A 23,104-nucleotide genomic window follows, 5' to 3' on the forward strand; every position below is an offset into this window, starting at 1 on the left:
CGGGAGACGACGGAAGCAAGGAACATCAGCTGGAGGAGGCGTGTGAGCAGAGGAGGACGGACGAGGACGCAAGTGGAGTACAGCACCGACCGGAGTCGAGTGAGAAGACGGGGAGACCGGGAGCGGACTGGAGAGCGGATCAACGGAGAGAGGAGGCGTCAGAGGAAGAGTGGAGAACGGAGTCCAGGGACAACGGAGACAGCGGACCACCGACCTGGGTACCCGAGGAGAGCAAGACCTGTGACAACCGCGACAAGCCGGGAGGCCACCGAGGAGGCGCATCGCCCAGCCACACTTCACATGAAGTGTGGCTCGAGCAGGTACGGTCAAGATTCACGGGGTGGGCGGGGCGTAAGTGGGGTAAACCACCGTAAAACCGAGCAACAGACCCTTAGTGCACCAGTACCTTCCCTTCACCTCACCGGCACTTTGGGGAAAGACGAGCACGTGTGGTCCCTCACTACCCTTCCCTGACAAACCCCCTACAACCACGATCTAATAGTGGTTTTCTTTCTTTCTGTTTCTTTTTGGGAGCGAATCCGGGACGAGAGACAAGACGGCGGAGGCAAGGCCTACAACGCCCAGAAGGCACCGGGAAAGTCGGAGACTGGGAACAGCCAAACAAGCAAAAGAGGACATTGATAATCCTTTACCGTTCTATAGAGTACCAGTTCAAAAGAGGAGGCTTTATAAAATAATAAAACCATCTTTGCCTCGCAACCCCGTATCAGTGAGTTTATTGGACAACCCACCCGAAAGCCCACAGGGACCCAGAGCCCAGAACTTTAGATCACTTATGGGAAATCAAGAGGAAACCTTTGCCAAGGAGAAGAGCTGGATAAGCTGAAGAGGAATACTGCCCCTGTGCTGTTTGCTTTCTGGGGTGGCCTGCAGTGGCAACTTGCTGCCAAGGAAAGGAGAAAAGGACTTTGCTATTTGCTTTGTCATCTTGAGGAAGATCTCCAAGAAACTGCAACTGAGCTTGCCTCCTGTCTGAAGTATCAGGAACACAAAGACTTAACCACCAGCTCCCCTGAATTTCCTTGCTGGGAATTCTAACCTGCAGAGTGGTGCCTGTTGCTGTTTAGGACCTCTAGAGACTGTGTGTCACTGGGATCTAGAAGATCGACGCAACGAGAAGAAGCGTGTCGCATCTGCACCGATTCCCGACGCATCGCCAAGCCACGGGGAAGAAGTGTACCACATCCGCACTTGGTTCCGACGCCTCACCAAGCAACTAGGAAGAAGCACGCCGCATACACACCGGGTCCGGACACATCGTGAAAAGACCGTCGTGGCACCTTCTGTGCAGCTGCAAAAGATCACTCATTGTACCAGACCGTCGCATCGCATCTAGCCTCCATTTTGTCGCATCGCACCGGATCGTCGCCATGCATCGAGGCGCCAACTTGTTGCATCGTAACCAGAACACAGTAAGAAACAGATGCATCCCCTCCTCTCTAGTAAGGAACGATGCATCACCTCCACTGCGCTGCAGCAAGGTACCGATGCAGCACCTTCCCCGAAGCAAGCAACTGACGCATCACCTTCCCTGCGTATCTTTTGTTTATTTTGCGTGACACATCTAAGGTACTTTGTTGATAAAGTGTTGCATTTACCCCTTGATCGAACAGAACTATTTCTACCATTTGAAAGCATTATTTTTGATACTGTATTGTGGATTTTTGTCGTTTGGTCTTGTTTAGATAAAGACTACTTATTTTTCTAAACTGGGGTGGTGTCCATTTGTAGTGTTTTCACTGTGTTACTGTATGTGTTCACAAATGCTTTACACACTGCCTCTGAGAAAAGCCTGACTGCTCCTGCCAAGCTACCAAGGGGGTGAACAGGGGTTATTTTAGAAGTGTATCCCCTTACCCTGACTAGAAGCAAGGGCCTCTACTTTGACAAAGGAACCAACCCCTGACAACTAGAGACCCCCATTTCTAACAGTAACATTCTCGGATTTTCCAATTGCTGTTCAGGTTTTGTGTCTGCCTGCATGGCTTTCTGGTCATGCACTCATTAAGCTAATTATTGGACTTAAAGATTGTGGCGGGTCATCCTTCCTTCAATGCAGTAGACGCTATTACATCTATTCCAATGATTTAATATGTTCACACACATTTATTCCAAGTATTAGGATATTGACTTGAAAAAATCCACTGAGCCTCTCAGATCCTTGTTTAAGAGATGCATTACTCTTTGAAAGAAAGAGCAGCTACGCCAAGCTAAAGATAACTCTTCTGTATCACTAGGCCCCATTCGTGGTTACGAAGGATGTCAAATGATGTGAATCACTGTGGAACTCTATGTAATTGTGCAAATATGACCTTTCTACTGGCATTAACAAGGATACATCCTTCATTAAATATAGCATCTCCAATATGTTGAGTGATGGTTGATGGGTAGTGGGACATGCCTGTGTTGCTGAGGTCATGCCAGTGTACATAATTCTAAATTTGCCATTGTGCTTGTGCAACAAAACCAATGGAACCGACCACACAACTTTAAATTCCTGCGGTAAAGTCCGGCCAAGTTTTGCCACTCCTTCTTGAACTCTTCCCTCAGCTCAACTATCTTCCGTCAAACCGTTCATTAAAAGGAATGAATGCTTTCATGGCCATTGCCTTTTGTACCGTGGATCCAGAATAGTGGCAAAAATGTAATGTTGTTCTGTATGTATGTTTTGAAGCCTGTCATTGGCAACTAGGCAGCTTAATAAGTTCTCCGCCAACAGTTATGCATCTTGCTTTCCAACATCATCTCTGAACGTTGAAGACACCGCCTTCAGTTGGTGCTCTAGCATGACCAACAATAGGATAGCTTTGCAACAGTCCTCCCTGCTAACTTCACGTGTGAAGACCTCAAAAGGACGAAGCATATCTGTCAGGCTTTTAACTAGCTACCATTCCTCCAACTCTAGCCTCATGTCTTTCATAGCAGAACCTAGTTTAAAGATATAGTCATTGATTACCATGCACTGCTCAAACAGACGCTCAAGCATGTAAAAGGTTGAGTTCCAACGTGTTGCCACCTCCTGGATGAGTCCTTTGACTGGCACTTTACGTACATGTTGAATGCTCCTCAGCTCCTTCCGGGCCTTAAAAGAATGGTTGAAATGTGTGCAGATTCTTCGGCAGGTGGTCAGTAACTTCTTGACTTGGTTTTCAGTTTTCAAGAAATCTTGAACAACCAGGTTTATATAGTGCACCAAACACGGCACTCTGAAATATTCACTGTCCTGCATGGCCTTAACTATATTACTGCCATTATCCGTGGAACCATAACCAACTATGCGATTTCTTGGTTGCAGCCATTCAGAGATCTTACTCTTTAACTCCTCCAAAATGTTTTTTGCAGTATGAGTTTTCTCCATGGCAAACATGGCTAATGTTGCATGTTTCCGAGTAGCTTGAAAAACTGTGTCCAGGTCAACAACTGCACTTGACTTGTCTCTAACCCCTGCAAAAGACCCTGCAAAAGAGACCCAGTGTGCAGTGATGCACATGTAATCAAGGGCTTGGCAACTGGTCCACATGTCTGTTGTCAAGTGGATAGTGTGAACAGCACTCTTCTGCAAAGCTGCCCCAATCACCCCCAGCACATCTTGATGTAGTGCTGGAACCGCAACTCTGGCAAAATAGGACCGGCTAGGAACCTTCCATTTAGGGCAGACTGTTGCCACTAATTCCAGAAACCCCATCCCTTCCAAGAAAGAAAAAGGGAGATGGTCCAGCGCTAGCATTTTAGCCAGCTTTGTGTTATACAGACGTACCGTTGGGTGGTTGCGTTCAAATGGCGCCTCAGACCACAACATTCCGCGAATGGTGGGCTGCATCATTTTACGTGATGATGATGATGATGACGTCTTCAAACCAGTTAGGCCCAGCGATGTAGTTTTTCGCATTCGTGTCTCTCCAACACTCTTAGTGTGCCTCATAGATGTTGCAGGGGTAGAGGGTGTGGGTGCTACCACTGCAGTGCTGCTGCCAGGGGTACTGGGTGTACCAGAAAAAATGTATGTCGCTTGTTTACTTCCCCCCCCAGCACGATCAGATTCTCGTCATCATCAGATGCAATATCAATGGATACATTTGGATTTGTTTTTCTTTTGCCTTCCTCGATCCTCCTCATGTGAGCTTCCCAAATGATAGTGTGGTGTTGCTTGAGATGACCTCTCTGGCCTCCGGTACCATAGTTGGTACCAAGCTTACCCCGACTAACGCATGCTTTACAAATCGAACAAATGACCATGTTTTCCGCCTTTGCGCTAATAGTAAAGAAGTCCCAAACTGTCGACTGGTGATGTCTGCTAAAGGTGGAGGTGCTACTTTAACTTTCAATGCCAGATGAAGTGGAGGATGGGCGTGGCTGAATTTGTTTCTGTTCACTTCTCTTCCAGGGGATCCTCATCAATAGTCATAAGCACTGAATATTCCCGCCCATGTGCGGGACCCCGGAAACAATATAAAAATATATATGTATAAAACACATATATCTCGCTCCACATATATGTATGTACATATATCATTTTTCTCACATCAATGCAGCCCCAAAACTGAGGCTAAACAATGCAAGCACATATACATGAACTGCAATTAGTAAGGAATCAAAAAACACATCAGGTCAAAAAACCCTTGAACTTTGTGTTTTAATGAGTCAAACCACTCATAAATCCTGAAAATTGCTTATAAATAGACATTGTTAGCCCTCAGGCTGCATTGCAAAACAATATCATAGAAAATGAAACCATTTTCACAATAACTGGCACTGTGCCTTTAAGGCAGCCCTGACCCCAGGCTTCCCATCATGCCTCAGGGGTGACAGTTAGGTCAGTTGTTCTTTCCGGCTCCTTCAGTCAGGACCCTGGTGAAACAGCTCCCTTTCTTTTTGACTTTCTGTCAAGAAAATACTTAGGTTTTACTAGATTTTTTGGCTTCACTCGACGTCTTTTAGACATAGAGTGCTGTTTGAACACTTTTTGTGTTTAAAAAAGGTATTTTTCCTGTAAAAATGCCTTCTCTCTTCAACAACTGTCCTTCATGTGGAAGGAAAAAGGCAAAGACTGACTCTCATTCAGTCTGTATCCTGTGTCTACCAGACTCTCATTCCTCTAAAACCTGTGAGCACTGCCAGGTTTTATCTTCCAGGACTCTTAAGGATCGAGAGAGGATTAGAGCTTATGGACTTTCTGAGAGAGGAAGATCTCCCAAGAAGCAGAAAAGTCGGAAGACGCGGTCGACGTCGAGAGGAGCCCCGACTGGTTCGCATTCGACGTTGGGATCGGCGTTGGAGAAGCAGTCGACGGCGACGAAGAAGATGTCTTCAGCGTCTACATCGAAGGTACCTCCGCTTCAGTCAGCGTCGAGGGACAGGTCGCCGTCGCAGCGGAAGAGCTCGACGGCGAGCCGTATGACGTCGAAACAGCATCGTCATGCTGTGACGTCGAGGCATTCTCCGTCGACGTCGGTCCATCGACGTTCGGCGTCGAGCCATCCTCCGTCGACGACTAGCCATGGTCGTTCGACGTCGAGGGAGCCTCTGTCGACACATCATCGGTTGACGTCGATGCAGCCAACGTCGACGCCTGGACGAGAGCGTTCGACGTCGGAGCGGCATTTGGAGTCGAGGCACGCCCAGTCGCCGTCAAATCAACGACGATCGGCGTCGAAACAGCCTCCATCGACGTCGAGCAGACAGCCTTCAACGTCGAAGGACAGCCATCGCCACCCGAGGTCGACGGGGAAATCACGGTCGACGTCGAGGGAGCGTCTTCCTGCCCGGCGCTCGGCGTCGATACAACCACCACCGAGGGATCAGCAAAGATCTAGGGAGAGAAGTTCTTCGCTAACAAAGAACGTTACTCCTACAAAATCAAAGGAGGTGGTTCGAGACAAGGAAAGTGACTTGTTAGTCCAGACTCATACCCTGGAGCCACAGTTGGGTTCTCCAGGCTCAGCATCGGCTGCGGAGGTGGAACAATCTCCAGTGCAGGATCCCCCCGCCAAGAGACGGAGACTTGCAGAAGAAAGATCTCGCTCAAGATCTCCTTATGGATCTCTGGTGAGCCTTTCCTCCTCATCCTCATCATCTCGGAGATCCTCGGATGGACGGAGCGGCGCATCCAACAGGGGGAGGTCCGAATCACCTGCAAGATCACAACAGGATCGAACGGAACGACCTCTACGGTCGCGTACACCTGAGAGGGATCCCGTCCACAAATCTCCTTCGGTTCATCTTTCCCCAAGGTGGAATAGACCTCTTCACCACTGGGCAAAGGACAAGGAGACGGCAGAGCGCCTAAAACGATATCGAGACCAACCTCTTCCCCGCAGAGAAAGGTCTCGTTCTAGACACTCAAGCAGGAGGCATTCTCGTCACAGAGAGAGATCTCGTTCCAAGACGCGTTCTAGCAGAACAACTAGGTCCAGGAGGGCAAGTAGTTCTTCAAGTTTGTCGAGAACACGATCGCACAGGGATTACTCCCCGACTCTTACAAACAGTCCACGCTCAAGAGTGTCTCCAACTGAGGATATTTTCTCGTTCCAAGATATCTTGGGCAGGGGAGCCCTGAAACTGGGAGTGCCGATGACAGCTCCACAAGTCAAGACGACTGTCATATTCGAAACCCTGCAACACAGATCAGCACCCAAACCGTTGTTGCCGCTGGTTCCGGGTATAATGGATCATGTGAATGAAGTCTTCCTCACTCCGGCAACGGTGAAGTCCGTTCCAGCGAGGATTCTCAAAAAGTATCGTCCTCCGGAAGAGGATCCTCTGTTCCTCAAAGCTGATCCCCCGCCAGATTCAGTGATCATTACGGCGGCAAGGAAATCCAATGCGGTGGCTTCCTCATCCACGGTACCTCCGGATATGGACAGCAAGGTGCAGGACTCATGGGGGAGAAGGGTGTGTAACACCTCAGCCTCTTTCCTCAAGGTTTCTAACGCGGAGGCCCTGCTCGGCAGGTATGACAGGTCTCTGTGGGACTCTCTTCAGAGATTTACCGCAAAGCTCCCTGAAGAAGACAGAAAGGACTTTGAGGAGGTTCTGATGGAGGGCAGTCAAGTCTCCAACCAGATTATAGGTTCAGCAGCAGATGGGGCAACTCTGGCGGCACATGGCTATGTGCACGGAGTAACAGCAAGAAGAACATCTTGGTTACGCCTCACAGCATTAAAACCGGAGGCTCAAGCAAGAATCCTGAACCTTCCCTTTTCAGGCACTTCTCTCTTTGGAGCGAGTGCGGATGAAGAAATGCAGCGGATGAAGACCGAGTTAGACACTCTCAAAGCGGTGGGACTCGAGAAGAAAAAGGAATTTAAGAAGAAATTCCGTTCGAACAACAAGGGTTATTCGAAGCAGAGGGTTCAAACCCCTCAATGGCAGAAAGGCCAGAACCAACAAGGCCAACAAAAGACACAGTACAAAGGCAAGGGCAATTCCAAGGGAAATGGAAACCAGCGCCAAGGCAACAACTTCAATAAAGCGCAGCAGAAGCAATGAGTTTTCACTTCCCCCAGCGCCGTTACCCACTCCAGTGGGGGGAAGCATTGCGCATCACAGAAAAGAGTGGCAGTCCATCACCAAAGATCAATGGGTGTTGTCTACGCTGCAGAATGGATACTGTCTTCGTTTCCATCGTCTACCTCCGCACGTTTCCCCGATGTCAACATCAAGTCACCAGCTACGAAGGTTAAAAGCAGAAGTAGCTACACTCCTCGAGAAAGAAGCCATCGAGAGAGTTCCGGTGTCACAGAGGGGAAAAGGAGTGTACTCGAGGTATTTTCTGGTCAGAAAAAAGGGCCAGAAGGAAGAATACAGGCCCATTCTGGACTTGAGAACACTCAATCTGCATGTACGAAAAGAAAAGTTTCGCATGTTGGCGCTTCATCAGATATATCCACATCTCAGGCAGGGGGATTGGATGTGTTCGATGGACCTTCAAGATGCGTACTTCCATATTCCAATACGGCAAGATCACAGAAGATTCCTTCGGTTCCGGGTGGGGACCTCTCACTACCAGTTCAAAGTCCTCCCGTTTGGGTTGAAGTCGGCTCCCAGAGTGTTCACCAAGTGTGTCGCAGTGGTGGCGGCAGCTCTACGCCGCAGGGGAGTCTTCGTATACCCATACTTAGACGATTGGCTGTTGAAAGGTCCAACTCCAGGCAATGTAAGGAATCAATTCAAGACATGCATAGAACTTTGTCAACGTCTATGCCTGCATGTCAATTTCAACAAGTCTGTCTCGCAACTAACTCAGAGGATCCACTTCCTAGGAGCTCTGCTAGATTCCGAAGTAGGAAAAGTGTTTCCTTCGGAGGAGAGACAGTTTTCGATAGCTCTCAAGTGCCAGCAAGTTCTTCTCCACAGGACCCAGAAGGTGCGGAAGATAGCCTCGCTCTTGGGGTCGATGGCTTCCTGCATCTTCCTAGTACCGAACGCCAGACTTCGGATGCGTCCTCTTCAGCAGGATCTGGAGGACAAATGGGACCAACACTCAGATCAGTGGGACGATCGGATCACTTTGTCGGAGGTTGCTCAATCTTCCCTCCAATGGCGGACAAAGAGACAGAACATGCAGATGGGAGTTCTCTTCCATCAGCCGCCTCCAACACAAACGATCATCACAGATGCATCATTGCAAGGATGGGGAGCGCACATGGGACCCCTACAAGTGCAGGGTCTGTGGTCTCCCAAGGAAAGCACTTATCATATCAACTTGCTGGAGTTGAGAGCGGTTCACCTGGCTCTCAAAGCGTTCCTTCCCTCGCTTCAAGAGAAAATGATTCTAGTACAGACGGACAACACCACCACGATGTACTATTTAAACAAGCAGGGAGGAACACGCTCAAGGACTCTGTCTCTGGAAGCTCAGCGCATCTGGCATTGGCTTCTAGCTCGCAAGTTGTCTGTTCAGGCAGTCCACCTCCCAGGAGAGCAGAACGTGAGGGCGGACGCTCTAAGTCGGCACTTCGAAGACAGAGAAGACTGGGTTCTCAACGACGAAGTGCTAAACGACATTTTCCAGTCTTGGGGTCGTCCTTCAATAGATCTCTTCGCAGACGACGAAAACACCAAATGCCCAAGCTTCGCCTCCAGGTTCTATCGACCAGGAACGAGAGGGAATGCTCTGTTAATGGACTGGTCGGGGCAGTTTGTGTACGCCTTCCCACCCCTTCCGCTGATCCCGAAGGTGGTGAGCAAGCTGAACCACTCGTGCACAACGATGATCCTGATTGCACCCGACTGGCCGAGACAATGGTGGTACACAGACCTACTTCACCTATCAGTGTCTCCTCACAAGAGGCTTCCATGCAGGCAGGACCTGTTGTCGAAGATGAACGGGAGGATTCACCATCCCAACCTTCCGTCACTGAACTTGGCAGCTTGGCTCCTGAGGTCATACAGTACGGACACCTAGGGCTGCCACAGGACTGCATGGCCATTCTGAAAGAAGCACGATGCCCTTCCACTAGACATTCGTATGCATGCAAGTGGAAGAGATTCTATATGTGGTGCATGCAGAATGGTCACAATCCGATAAAAAGTCAGGAAGAAGCAGTTCTCCCATACTTGTTGTACCTGACTAAAGCAGGTTTGAAGTTTAACTCCATTAAGGTGCATTTAGCCGCTTATAGGCGATCACCTTCACAAACTTCTTTTTTTCAGCTTCCTACAGTAAAAGATTTCCTGCAGGGTCTAAAGAAAGTGTACCCTCCTGTTCGGCCTCCTGCTCCACCTTGGGAGCTGAACCTAGTCCTATCAAAATTGATGGGTTCACCTTTTGAGCCTATTCATAAAGCTTCTTTACAGCATATTTCCTGGAAAGCGGCTTTTTTGATAGCGATTACGTCAGCCCGTAGGGTGAGCGAAATTCAGGCCCTATGTACTAAAGAACCGTATACGGTTTTTCATCTGAACAGAGTGGTGCTTAGAACGCATCCTTCTTTCCTGCCTAAAGTGGTGTCTGATTTTCATGTCAATCAGTCTATCTCTTCACCCACTTTCTTTCCTAATCCCTCTACTCCAGCTGAGAGGGCTTTACACTCTCTGGACCTGAAAAGGGTTTTAAAGTTCTATCTGGACAGGTCCAAGTCTATTCGACAGTCTGATCAATTGTTTGTTAACTACGGTTCGATCAGGACTGGTCATGCAGCCTCGAAACGTTCTATCTCCAGGTGGATCGTTTCGTGTATCAAGCTTGCTTACCAATTGGCACGGAAGACGTTAGGGGGTTCCCCTAAGGCGCATTCTACTAGAGGTAGAGCAGCCACGGCGGCTTACCTGCAGGATGTGCCCATGTCTGAGATTTGTAAAGCGGCGACCTGGAGGTCTGTCCATACATTTACCAGACATTACTGTCTAGATTCTGACACGAGAGCAGATACCCAGGTGGGCCAGGCCTCCCTGAGGAATCTGTTTAACAGCTAGAGTTTCTTTTGGCTGTTATGATTGGTTGGGTCATGTACTTCTCATTTACCTGCAGGTGGTTGATGGGCTTGCTATTCTATTCAGTGCTTATGACTATTGATGAGGATCCCCTGGAAGAGAAGGATAAGTTACTTACCTGTAATCCTAGTTCTCTTCCAGGGGTATCCTCATCAAAGTCATAAGCAACCCACCCGCCTCCCCAGGTAAATGAGATTTGGTACTGTTTTTGTTTTCAATCTTGTGGTGAGCCCTGTCTTCAGGGTTATGCAAAGAACAACTGACCTAACTGTCACCCCTGAGGCATGATGGGAAGCCTGGGGTCAGGGCTGCCTTAAAGGCACAGTGCCAGTTATTGTGAAAATGGTTTCATTTTCTATGATATTGTTTTGCAATGCAGCCTGAGGGCTAACAATGTCTATTTATAAGCAATTTTCAGGATTTATGAGTGGTTTGACTCATTAAAACACAAAGTTCAAGGGTTTTTTGACCTAATGTGTTTTTTGATTCCTTACTAATTGCAGTTCATGTATATGTGTTTGCATTGTTTAGCCTCAGTTTTGGGGCTGCATTGATGTGAGAAAAATGATATATGTACATACATATATGTGGAGCGAGATATATGTGTTTTATACATATATATTTTTATATTGTTTCCGGGGTCCCGCACATGGGCGGGAATATTCAGTGCTTATGACTTTGATGAGGATACCCCTGGAAGAGAACTAGGATTACAGGTAAGTAACTTATCCTTACAGCACCACTACTTGAGGACGAGCTGGATACAGGTCCATGCTGGCCCTCCTGACTAAAAAAGATGGAAGCTGTAGGTTGTGTTGGTGTTGTAGTTAACGGTGGTGGTACCAGTGCCCCGCCGCCCATATCCCGCTCAGCAGCCATTTGGGATAGGGTGAAAATGTCTGTCTGCTGCATGCCTGCTGGGGCTGCAGTGACGACTGTGATGACTGGGTCATCGTCAGACTGTTCATCAGCAGCAGAAGACACCACTTCTTTTTCGTCGTCATCCCCATAAGTCGAAGCTTTGCGGAAGCCTTCCTTTTAGGCTTAGCTACCTTTATCGTCTTATGGCGTGACTCACTCTCAGACTGCATGGCTGGGTTCCAATCATGATCAAGGTCATCAGAAGGAAGGGGGCTTGAAGAAGAACTTGTAGTAGTAGTATCCCTCCTTGACCTTTTTCTTGCTTGGGATCTGGAATACAATGGATAATCTTCATCAGGAGGAGTGGCTTCCTCGTATGATACCTCCTCTTGAATATCAATTTCCTGACATGCACCTACTTCTGGAGGAACAAGCGTTGTAGGCAGTTGTGCCGCTCCACGAACCTCTAGTCGCACCTCTCCATGCACCTGTCCATGCGCCTCTCCTTGCGGCTCTACTTGCGCCTCACCTTGCGCCTCTCCTTGCGCCTCTCCTTGCGCCTCACCTTGCGCCTCTCCTTGCGCCTCTACTTGCGCCTCTCTTTGCGCCTCTCCTTGCGGCTCTACTTGCGCCTCTCCTTGTCCATGTACTTGCGCTTGTACTACTTGCACCTGTGTTTGTGGCTGTGGTTGTTCAACACTCGTCAGCTGAGTTACACCCAGCGTTCATTGGATGGTACTTTCTTGTGATGAGTTAAGATCACTGGTCGATGGTGATTGAACAACCAAAGTGGCTGCCGCAGCAGCACTTATGTTCTTGGACCTAAGTTGGCGTGGTGGCACTGAGCCCAATGAAGCAGAGGTGCTGCTTCCAGCTTGGTCCCCGGCGGACACCGCTGCTGCTGCAGGCATAGTTTATTTCCCCAAAAAAGGTGTCGGGCGGACACACCAGTCTCCTTGATAGATGGTGCCACTTGCTTCTTCTGCTCCTTCTTACTGGCAGTGCCACTGGCGACTTTTTTCGCTGAGGCGCTACGGCCAACTTTCTTTGGGGCCATCTTCTTGAGATGTCAGAACAGCAGGCCGCAGTTGCACGAGTTGCAGAGTTGTCTTGTCTGTGGCCACATGTGACGTCACGTGACGTTGTGCTGCACACACCACTGCAGGACTTCTTCCTGGCACTGGTGGTTCTCTTGTGCACCTAAAAGCAATGGAAGACAGAGTAACATCAGTTATACACCCCAAAAAGTAAAAAAACACTCAGAAATCACCACAATCTTATGCCATCCATGCCCTCCATGATGTTTAAATTCAAAGCACCCAACAGAAAGACTAGGCCCATGCACCACTGAGTACCCCTGGGCATAATGGTTGAAAGCAAGGCAAACTGGGTGCAGGCGTGAGCACACTGCCTGACTTCAAAATGGCCCCTTGACCCCCACCACATGGCCAGGCCCTGCCTGTACCAGGCCTCAAAATGGCCCACACCCAAATGGCCAGGCCCCAACAACACCCCAAAAAGTCGAAAAACACTCAGAATTCACCACAATACCATGCCTCCCATGCCCTTAATGATGATTAAATTCAAGACACCCCACAGAAAGACTAGACCCATGCACCACTGAGTACCCCTGGGCATAATGGTTGAAAGCATGGCAAACTGGGTGCAAGCCTGAACATCCTGCCTTGCTTCAAATTGGCCCCTTGACGCCCACCACATGGCAAGGCCCTGCCTGTACCATGCCTCAAAATGGCCCCTACCCACATGGCCAGGCCCCAACAACACCCCAAAAAGTCAAAAACCACTCAGAAATCACCACAATCCCATGCCATCCATGCCCTTATGATGTTTAAATTCAAGACACCCCACAGAAAGACTAGACCCATGCACCACTGAGTACCCCTGGGCATAATGGTTGAAAGCAAGGCAAACTGGGTGCAGGCCTGAGCACACTGCCTGGCTTCAAAATGGCCCCTTGACCCGCACCAAATGGCCAGGCCCTGCCTGTACCAGGCCTCAAAATGGCCCCCACCCACATGGCCAGGCCCCAACAAAACCCCAACAAGTCGAAAAACACTCAAAAATCACCACAATCCCATGCCATTCATGATGTTTAAATTCAAGACACCCCACAGAAAGACTAGGCCCATGCACCACTAAGTACTGGGCATAATGGTTGAAAGCAAGGCAAACTGGGTGCAGGCCTTAACACACTGCCTGGCTTCAAAATGGCCCCTTGACTCCCACCACATGGCCAGGCCCTGCCAGTACCAGGCCTCAAAATGGCCCTCTCCCACATGACCAGGCCCCAACAACACCCAAAAAAGTCGAAAAACACTCAAAAATCACCACAATCTCATGCCATCCATGCCCTTAATGATGTTTAAATTCAAGACACCCCACAGAAAGACTAAGCCCATGCACCACTGAGTACCCCTGGGCATAATGGTTGAAATCAAGGCAAACTATGTGCAGGCCTGAACACACTGCCTGGCTTCAAAATGGCCCGTTGACCCCCCACCACATGGTCAGGCCCTGCCTGTACCAGGCCTCAAAATGGCCCCCACCCACATGGCCAGGCCCCAACAACACCTTAAAAAGTCGGAAAACACTCAAAAATCACCACAATCCCATGCCATCCATGCCCTCAATAATGTTTAAATTCAAGACACCCCACAGAAAGACTAGGCCCATGCACCACTCACTACACCTGGGCCTACTGGCTAGTGAGGCTTTACAGGCACCCCAAATTGTAAAAAAAAATCAACATATAACAGTGAGCTAAAATTCCATGACATAAATGAGAATTAAGTTAAAAAAAAATTACAAAAACAGTTGTATCATGCACCCATGACTAACACTGGGCCTACTGGATACTGTGGCTACCCACTACAATATATATTTTGTTTAAGTTGTGAAAAAAAGTTTTAGAACTGTAATTGCCTCAACTGCAATGCCCCATGCGCGAGTTGTTGCAGCAGGGCTGACCTTTCTTTGAAGCTCTTTCACCGATGGCTTACTCCTCTTTTTATGGCTCAGAGGTCTAGACTGGTGTGTAGAGTTGGGCTGAGGGGAGGGGTAGCTGCCATGGCTGAAAGTCAAGCTCCTCCTGGGTGGGCCCCAGGATCGACGCTGCTTTGTGTAGTGTACGGACCACATGTGCCTCTGCTCCCCAAGCAAAGATAAGACAAAACCGATTTCCCCACTTGTAGCGAACCCTTTTTTCTCACAGGAGGGAGGTTGTCAGATTTAAGGCCCTACATCACTGTAACACGATGACCTGTTAAGATATCCTGTGGTGCCCCCGACAGGTGACCATCCCCGTCTGTGCGGTCCAGGATCAGATCTTTGTCAGCTAGGTCTGGAACAATATGGCAGAATAGCCGAAGCACATAGTCTTCCAATTTGCCTGCTTATCCTGCAATGGACCCCCTTAATTTGGATGTTAGATCTACGGGTCCTGTTCTCTAGGTCCTCTAGGCAATAGTTGAGGTCAGCATTTCGGTCTCGGAGCTAAAGGATCTGGCTGCGGCAGGCCTCCAATCCCTTCTCTCTAACATCAGTCCCTTTTTCCAACATGTCAACTCGTTGGCCCAGGTCACCCACCTCCCGGCGGAGTTCCTTGACATTTTTAGCCACATCCTGCCTCAGGGTCGCTATGTTGTCATGTAGCATGTGAAATAAGGATTCCATGAAGTCTCGTGTGACGGGAACTTCCTCCCCCGTGTTGGTCTACTGTGATGATTGAGGAGGGGGCTGAGAAGGGAGGGAAGTCTTTGGCAGGCTCTGTTCGTCTGGAAGGCTCCTGCCTCCTCCAACGCCACAGTCCCAGGCACTCGGGCACAGCGGATGATAGGGGCTTCTCTCCTGCGCACAGTCACTTAAGCGGGACGGTGCACCGCAATCCGTTGCACAGGCAGCGACTCCTCACCGCGATCCTCGTTGCTGGCAAGATCTTAGTCTGCCTTCGTCAGCGTTACTTCTACTTCTTTGTCTTCCGTTGCCCAGAACACCAGGTCTACTGTCATCACCCCGACAGGGTAAGGCCCAGGGTTGCCCTAGATCTCCATTGGGTCCGTCGAGAGGCCAGGGAGTCTCTGCCAACTCAGCAGCTCAGGCTGCCATCTTAGCTCCAGATTGGCTGAGCTGATCCTCCCATCGCAATCAGGATAGTCTGGTCTCTCTGTGGTAAAACTGGAATAGCCGTTGCTCTCCCCCGGGCACTGCCTTACAACTCCGCCACCTCAGGGTTACTCCACGGCCCCCGATCCGCTGATGGCCTAATGAGTGCAGCGGAGCTCCGTAGTTCTGCTCCTACATGGGTGCCATCTTGGACATGCCCTACAATACTTTTCAAGAAGATGATGGATGTCCTTAGTGAAATCTCTGGTGTACAAACCATTCCAAGATGACATTTTGGTATTTGCTTAAACCCCCAGAGAACATGATGTAATTCTCGAACTAGTTCTGACAATACTTAAGGACAGAGAGACAATGGTAAGACTTGACAAGTGCAATCCGGAGATTGAACATTTAGGCCATACTTTTTCAGTGTACGGAATTAAGCCAACTCATTAAAGCAGCAACTCCTCCTGTGTATAAAGGTGCCTTATGGACCTTTATCGGGTTAAGTGAGTAGTATGCTCATTTTCTGGAGGGTTATGAACGTTTAGTCCAACCTCATAGACCATTATTGAAGAAAGGCTGTAAATGAGAGTGGATTGTAGAAGCTGATGAAGCATTTGGTAAAGTACTGAAGCTGGTTTTGGAGCCACCTGCCTAGAACTCTTTATTTCAGGTGGAAGGTGTGTGATCACAGTGGATGGCATCTTACATGAGTTGTGGACTGTTTTGGGCCAGTGGGGGAATGCCAGAGAATGTCAGGTGGCATTCACTTCAAACACATTGATACCAGCTGAGACAAACTATAGCACTGTTGGGCATGAAGGGCTTGCTTGCACGTGAGCTCTTGAGAATTTTCAGACATATATTTTTAGTTCAGTTTGAAATGTTTGTGTCACAAGCCTTTAGTTTACTTTTTGAGTGCCAATGAAGTGTCTAAGGGCACAGCCAGACTGGTTAGACTTCTATCTACACTCCGGGAGTACAGTTTCTAAGTGAGCATGTGCCAGGTAGTAAGAATGCTGGGATAGATTACTTATCTCCCATGCCTTCGACAAACAAGACTGTAGATAACACGGATGATATGGGATATGTGGTGGCTGCTTAGATGCTGTCCATGAATGTGCAGCTTATATGAATGTTAGCTTTTGCAAAGTCATGGAATACATCAGATATGGTCAAGCCGAAGCCACGTTTAACCACAGAGAGGAGAGCTATTGCATTCCTTTCTGACAATCTCTAGTCCTGGGAATGATAACGAGGTCCGACCTTTCTGTTCCACCTATGTCTTTAAGGCAAACCTTAGTTAATATTGGCCCATGAAGGACACTTGGGGATTACCACAACATGGATTCATTTAAGCCAGTACTATTGGTGGCCCTCATTAGATGCACAAGTAGGAAGGGGTGTGAATAATTGCAGAGAATTGTTAGTGTCTGATAAGCATTAGAAAACAGCGTAGAAGCCCTTGCATCCTGTCCCCATATCTGGTAGTTCATGGGAGAAGGTGGCCATGGACTTTGCAGGTCTATGTAATGTACTGCCTACTTGTATGGGGTGTATAATTTCAGTGGTGTACTATTATTCAAGATGGATTTATTTTTATTTTGCTGATCCTGCCTACACTCGGGGTGTGATCAAGTTTCTTTCAGAAAGTATTACAACAGAGGGGTCTCCCATAGAGATTGTGACAGATATTGGATCTCGTTTTGTTTGCGCATATGCATGAGGGTTTGGCTGAACAGGAAATTAAACAATTACAGGTTGCCCTGATTAGTCCTGCTTCGGTGGACTTATTGGGAGAGCATATAGTTTTCTCAAAGAGGGGATCCAAACAGTGCTGGCTTTTGATTGAATGGTTGATGTTTGCTTTAAACTTAAAGTTTGAGGTTTTGTCATCATTCCCCACAGCACAACTGATCTTTCTGCTTTGAGATAAGGTGGGGAAAGGAGGCCAAGACTACATTTTTACCTGGTTGGCTAAGTGATTCAGATACTGTCCAAAGTGATTCAGAGGAATTCGAGTTGTGTGAGTTTTCTCAAGAAGCACACTTTATTTTGGCAGTAAACCATGAGTGACATCTGCAGCACCAGTTATGGTTGCCTAGTTGACACAGGGAGCTGTTTTGTTGACTTGTAAGGCATTGTGTAATAAGAGGAACGTGGTGCGTTTAACAAGTGAAGAAGCAAACATCATTTGTGATTTATAGCATAGTGTAACAGATGCTGAGTTTGATTGGTCAGGCTGGATGGATGACTAATGTGGCCAATGAATCATTAATGATAAGATATGGTGAGACTAGGAAGCTTTGGTTCATCACAGGATTTGTCAATTGCACAAACGTTATCTTCTAAGGATTCGGACAGGTGGTTGCGGTGGAAACAGAGTTACAGGGATGCGTTCCAAGTACTGCGACTTTTAGCTCTATTGAGATTACCTTTTATTTGTTATGTTACAGGTGCAGTGCTATGTTAGCTTTTGTTTTTGTTCTGAGTATATGTTTCCTTTTCTTTAAAAAAAAACGTAGTTGATGTCGTGTGTTTTTACATTTACATGCTATTCTCATCACTATCGATACTGTGTCTCATATGCTCTGGAATCTTGACCTATCAGAGGCTTAAGTCAAACAGGTAACTGTTAGACTTGGCACCATTGACGTGGGTCTCCCTTCAATTTGTTGATGTTGCCTCATCTGTTTTTGCTGGTCTAGATGCTTTGGGCACTTTGTCATGGCTGTTCAGTGCCAAAAGTGCAAGTGCTCCCTGTTGTAAATTGATGCAATGGATTAGTGATTTCATGATTGGCAGATTTGATTTCATTGTCAGACCCTAGTACAGTGCACCATATGTGCCCAGGGCCTGTAAATCAAATACTGCTGGGCTTGTAGCACTGATTGTCCCACCCACGGAAGCAACTTGTAAAATGTGGCTCAGGCCTGCCATTGCAGAGCCTGTGTGCAGTCTGGGACTGCCATGTCAACTTGGGAAGTGCACACACTTGCCCATCCCTAAACCTTCCCGATTCTACATGTTAGTAGCCACACCTATCGAATTTAAGGCCCTTACGTTTGCCTTCCAAGCGTATCAGGGGAAGCGCCTAACTACCTGAGGAAGAGACTTCGCCCATATCAACAGGACAAACCCCTAAGTTCTAACCACAAACGTATCCTCTCCATCCCCAGTTTTGCGAATTCAAGAATGGGGGGTAAGACATTCAGGATGGGGACCACCAAGTGCTGGAATAACCTTCCCTCCCACATATGCATGATGCAGTCCGAACAGGAATTCAGAAAGGCCTTGAAGACCTGGCTCTTTAGTTGTAATGACTAGATATGCGCTCTCCTCTACCTTGGGTACTGTCCGTGTAAGCGCCTGGACACCCCATTTGGGGTAGCTGCGCGCTTTATAAATGTCTTTATTATTATTATTAGTCACCCCCAAGGTAGGCCCAAGGTACCCCTGCAGGTAGGGTGCATTGAATGTGAAAGGTAGGACATGTCCTGATGGTGAAATACTGCCAATTTCGTTTTTCACTATTGCCAGGCTATTTGTTCCCATGGGCTAGTTAGTTTATAACATCTTATAAACATAACTGGCACTAGGATCAAGATAGGAAAATAAAGTTAATATGCCTGAACTCAGAATGTTAGTTGCATCTTTTAGTGTGGGTGATTTTTACATTCTGTGTTTGAAAATACCACTTTTAGAAAGTAGTTATTTTCTTGCCTAACCATCCAGTGTGCCTCTGCTAGGTCTGTGTATTGAATGCCTGGCTTGTGAGTGACAGGAGCTGGGAGGGGACTGCAGCTCCAGCAGTCCGATGAGTCAGGGCTGGGCTGAATGGGACCTGGGTTGAATTTAGAGTAGGGGGGAGAGATGTCCTTTCACTTGCCTGGGCCAGGTCTGCTTTCAACAACGCTGTCTCCACCTCCTGCCAGGAAACTGCACCAATTTGTGTGTATAAAAAGGGGGACCCAGAGCCCAGAACTTTAGATCACTTATGGGAAATCAAGAGGAAACCTTTGCCAAGGAGAAGAGCCGGATAAGCTGAAGAGGAATACTGCCCCTGTGCTGTTTGCTTTCTGGGGTGGCCTGCAGTGGCAACTTGCTGCCAAGGAAAGGGGAAAAGGACTTTGCTATTTGCTTTGTCATCTTGAGGAAGATCTCCAAGAATTTGCAACTGAGCTTGCCTCCTGTCTGAAGTCTCAGGAACACAAAGACTTAACCACCAGCTCCCCTGAATTTCCTTGCTGGGAATTCTAACCTGCAGAGTGGTGCCTGTTGCTGTTTAGGACCTCTAGAGACTGTGTGTCACTGGGATCTAGAAGATCGACGCAACGAGAAGAAGCGTGCCGCATCTGCACCGATTCCCGACGCATCGCCAAGCCACGGGGAAGAAGCGTACCACATCCGCACTTGGTTCCGACGCCTCACCAAGCAACTAGAAAGAAGCACGCCGCATCCACACCGGGTCCGGACACATCGTGAAAAGACCGTCGTGGCACCTTCTGTGCAGCTGCAAAAGATCACTCATTGTACCAGACCGTCGCATCGCATCTAGCCTCCATTTTGTCGCATCGCACCGGATCGTCGCCATGCATCGAGGCGCCATCTTTTTGCATCGTAACCAGAACACAGTAAGAAACAGATGCATCCCCTCCTCTCTAGTAAGGAACGATGCATCACCTCCACTGCGCTGCAGCAAGGTACCGATGCAGCACCTTCCCTGAAGCAAGCAACTGACGCATCACCTTCCCTGCGTATCTTTTGTTTATTTTGCGTGACACATCTAAGGTACTTTGTTGATAAAGTGTTGCATTTACCCCTTGATCGAACAGAACTATTTCTACCATTTGAAAGCATTATTTTTGATACTGTATTGTGGATTTTTGTCGTTTGGTCTTGTTTAGATAAAGACTACTTATTTTTCTAAACTGGGGTGGTGTCCATTTGTAGTGTTTTCACTGTGTTACTGTATGTGTTCACAAATGCTTTACACACTGCCTCTGAGAAAAGCCTGACTGCTCCTGCCAAGCTACCAAGGGGGTGAACAGGGGTTATTTTAGAAGTGTATCCCCCTTACCCTGACTAGAAGCAAGGGCCTCTACTTTGACAAAGGAACCAACCCCTGACAACTAGAGACCCCCATTTCTAACAGTAGCATTCTCGGATTTTCCAATTGCTGTTCAGGTTTTGTGTCTGCCTGCATGGCTTTCTGGTCATGCACTCATTAAGCTAATTATTGGACTTAAAGATTGTGGCGGGTCATCCTTCCTTCAATGCAGTAGACGCTATTACATCTATTCCAATGATTTAATATGTTCACACACATTTATTCCAAGTATTAGGATATTGACTTGAAAAAATCCACTGAGCCTCTCTGATCCTTATTTAAGAGATGCATTACTCTTTGAAAGAAAGAGCAGCTACGCCAAGCTAAAGATAACTCTTCTGTATCACTAGGTCCCATTCGTGGTTACGAAGCATGTCAAATGATGTGAATCACTGTGGAACTCTATGTAATTGTGCAAATATGACCTTTCTACTGGCATTAACAAAGATACATCCTTCTTTAAATATAGCATCTCCAATATGTTGAGTGATGGTTGATGGATAGTGGGACATGCCTGTGTTGCTGAGGTCATGCCAGTGTACATATTTCTAAATTTGCCATTGTGCTTGTGCAACAAAACCAATGGAACCGACCACACAACTTTAAATTCCTGCGGTAAAGTCCGGCCAAGTTTTGCCACTCCTTCTTGAACTCTTCCCTCAGCTCAACTATCTTCCGTCAAACCGTGTGCAAAAACAGTTGGGCATTATCCTCTACCACAATCATGTGGCAAATCCTTTAAGCTTAATCAGTTTCTCACCGATATATCTTCTCACCTAATTTTGGTTACGGTCTTCACTACACTTGCACACAGAAAGTGGTCTGCAAGGTTATTGTCGAAACCTAAAAGAGAAGATCTACCTCCCGCCACATTTACAGCATACATGGTCCAATTGTTCTTAACCTTCAGGTTTCATTGAAGTGTCCCACAACCTCAATGGATGTCCTACTGTTTAGAAAGAGTCTGATTTTTGACTCAATCAGCTCTACATAGGGAAATTTCTGAAACTGATCTTCTCCATTCATTTGTTTATGGAGACCCTCAATCTGTCATTACATACAGTGTTACACCATTCACTGTCAAACTGCAATAAAGTCTAAGCAATCTGCTCCAACATTCCAATATTTGTTTACATGTTTCCCTCTTTTTAATTTAAACATTCTACCCTTAGTGGTTGGAATGTCAAATAGCTTTCTAGCCGTTCTGCCTCAGCATATGCCAGTTGTTAAAGGTCCTCTCCCTCGTTATAGGCCCTCACCTGTAGCTCTGACAGTTAAATTAGGTCCAGGGCCTTTAACACCCGGTATAGTCTTCGACAGCGGGCTACTAGGCTATATTAACAATCTTTTCAACTGAACACAGACCACTCTTACAATTTCCTCCACCTTCCTTTCATTATCTTTGACCAAGATATTCACGCTGTTCCTTCCCCCAGATCTAGCCTTCCATGCGCGCGAAAAAGTTCAATCCTTATTACAAGCACATCTATGACTGTGATGAACATATTTTGTAATGCCACATCAAAGGAAAGCACAAATTGTCTTTGTTTTGGTGTACTCACCCTCTGGTTGCAATTCCCAATCTCTGTCTTTATGCACTTGCCTGCCTCCCTGGTTTTGAGCTGCTACCTGCAAGGCGTCAGACCTCACCTTGTCCACTTCTCAGCCTGGTACTTCCTGTTTCACATGCCCAGGAATAATTTCTATGACATATCCCATGCTAGAATCTTCCATAGACAACAATTGTTCTTGTAATTTTTTGCTGCATATATTGAATTAATTAGTCTGTAATCATTTTGTTTTTAAGTCTCTGAAAATGCAAGTAACAGCCAGAGACCTCAAGGCAGCAACATAGCTGCATATTGCTACATCCTCCCCAGTCTCACCCACATTTTATTTGTTGTTATGTATTATTTAATATTAATGTAAGTATAAAAAAGTATGTATAGAATTAATTACATGTAATTTAATAATATTTAAGAAATGTATTACAATCATTTCTACATTTTAATATGTTTATTATAATATGTTAAAATAAAACAAGTTTTATATGCAAGTATTTCTTTAACATGCAACAATGAATTCATATTTTTAACTATTTTAAATCATGTTATTTAACATTATTTCCTATGGGGTTTCCCTACCTCAATTATTTTCTATGGGAGCATCTTGCAGTACCTGTCGTTGACCATGTGTGGTGCTGGACATATTCTAGCTCTGAGCTGGAGTACATTTATTACTGTTTTGTTTGTGGGTCCTTTGTGCATGTAAGAAGTGCAGTTTATGAATAGGAAAGGCCTTACTCTTACTCCTTTGTGGGTGTGTGTCTGTCTCTCCCTCAACCTGTCTTAATCATGGGGCATTAATCCTGTCTTGACTCCTCTTTACTCCTCCCTAAATCCCCTGTATTTCGTAGTATGTGCACCCCCTATTTTTAACCACTCCCCAGTATGTTCCACATTTACTACTAAGTATGAAACTTATATGTGTGAGGGGTCTCCCCACAGAAAAGATTAAAGAGGAGGAGATTTAGGGTCCTCGGTTTGTGAATAG

The 23,104-nt window shown here is 47.1% G+C and overlaps 1 protein-coding gene across 1 annotated transcript in view; it reads left to right on the top strand.

Annotated features, from left to right (window-relative positions):
* LOC147725968 (uncharacterized) overlaps positions 1-23,104 on the top strand; it is a 115,817-nt gene that overhangs the window by 89,969 nt on the left and 2,744 nt on the right. The window lies entirely within an intron of this gene.

Source organism: Lissotriton vulgaris, chromosome 3_1, assembly GCF_964263255.1.
Source record: "Lissotriton vulgaris chromosome 3_1, aLisVul1.2, whole genome shotgun sequence".
Classification (NCBI taxonomy): Eukaryota; Metazoa; Chordata; class Amphibia; order Caudata; family Salamandridae; genus Lissotriton; species Lissotriton vulgaris.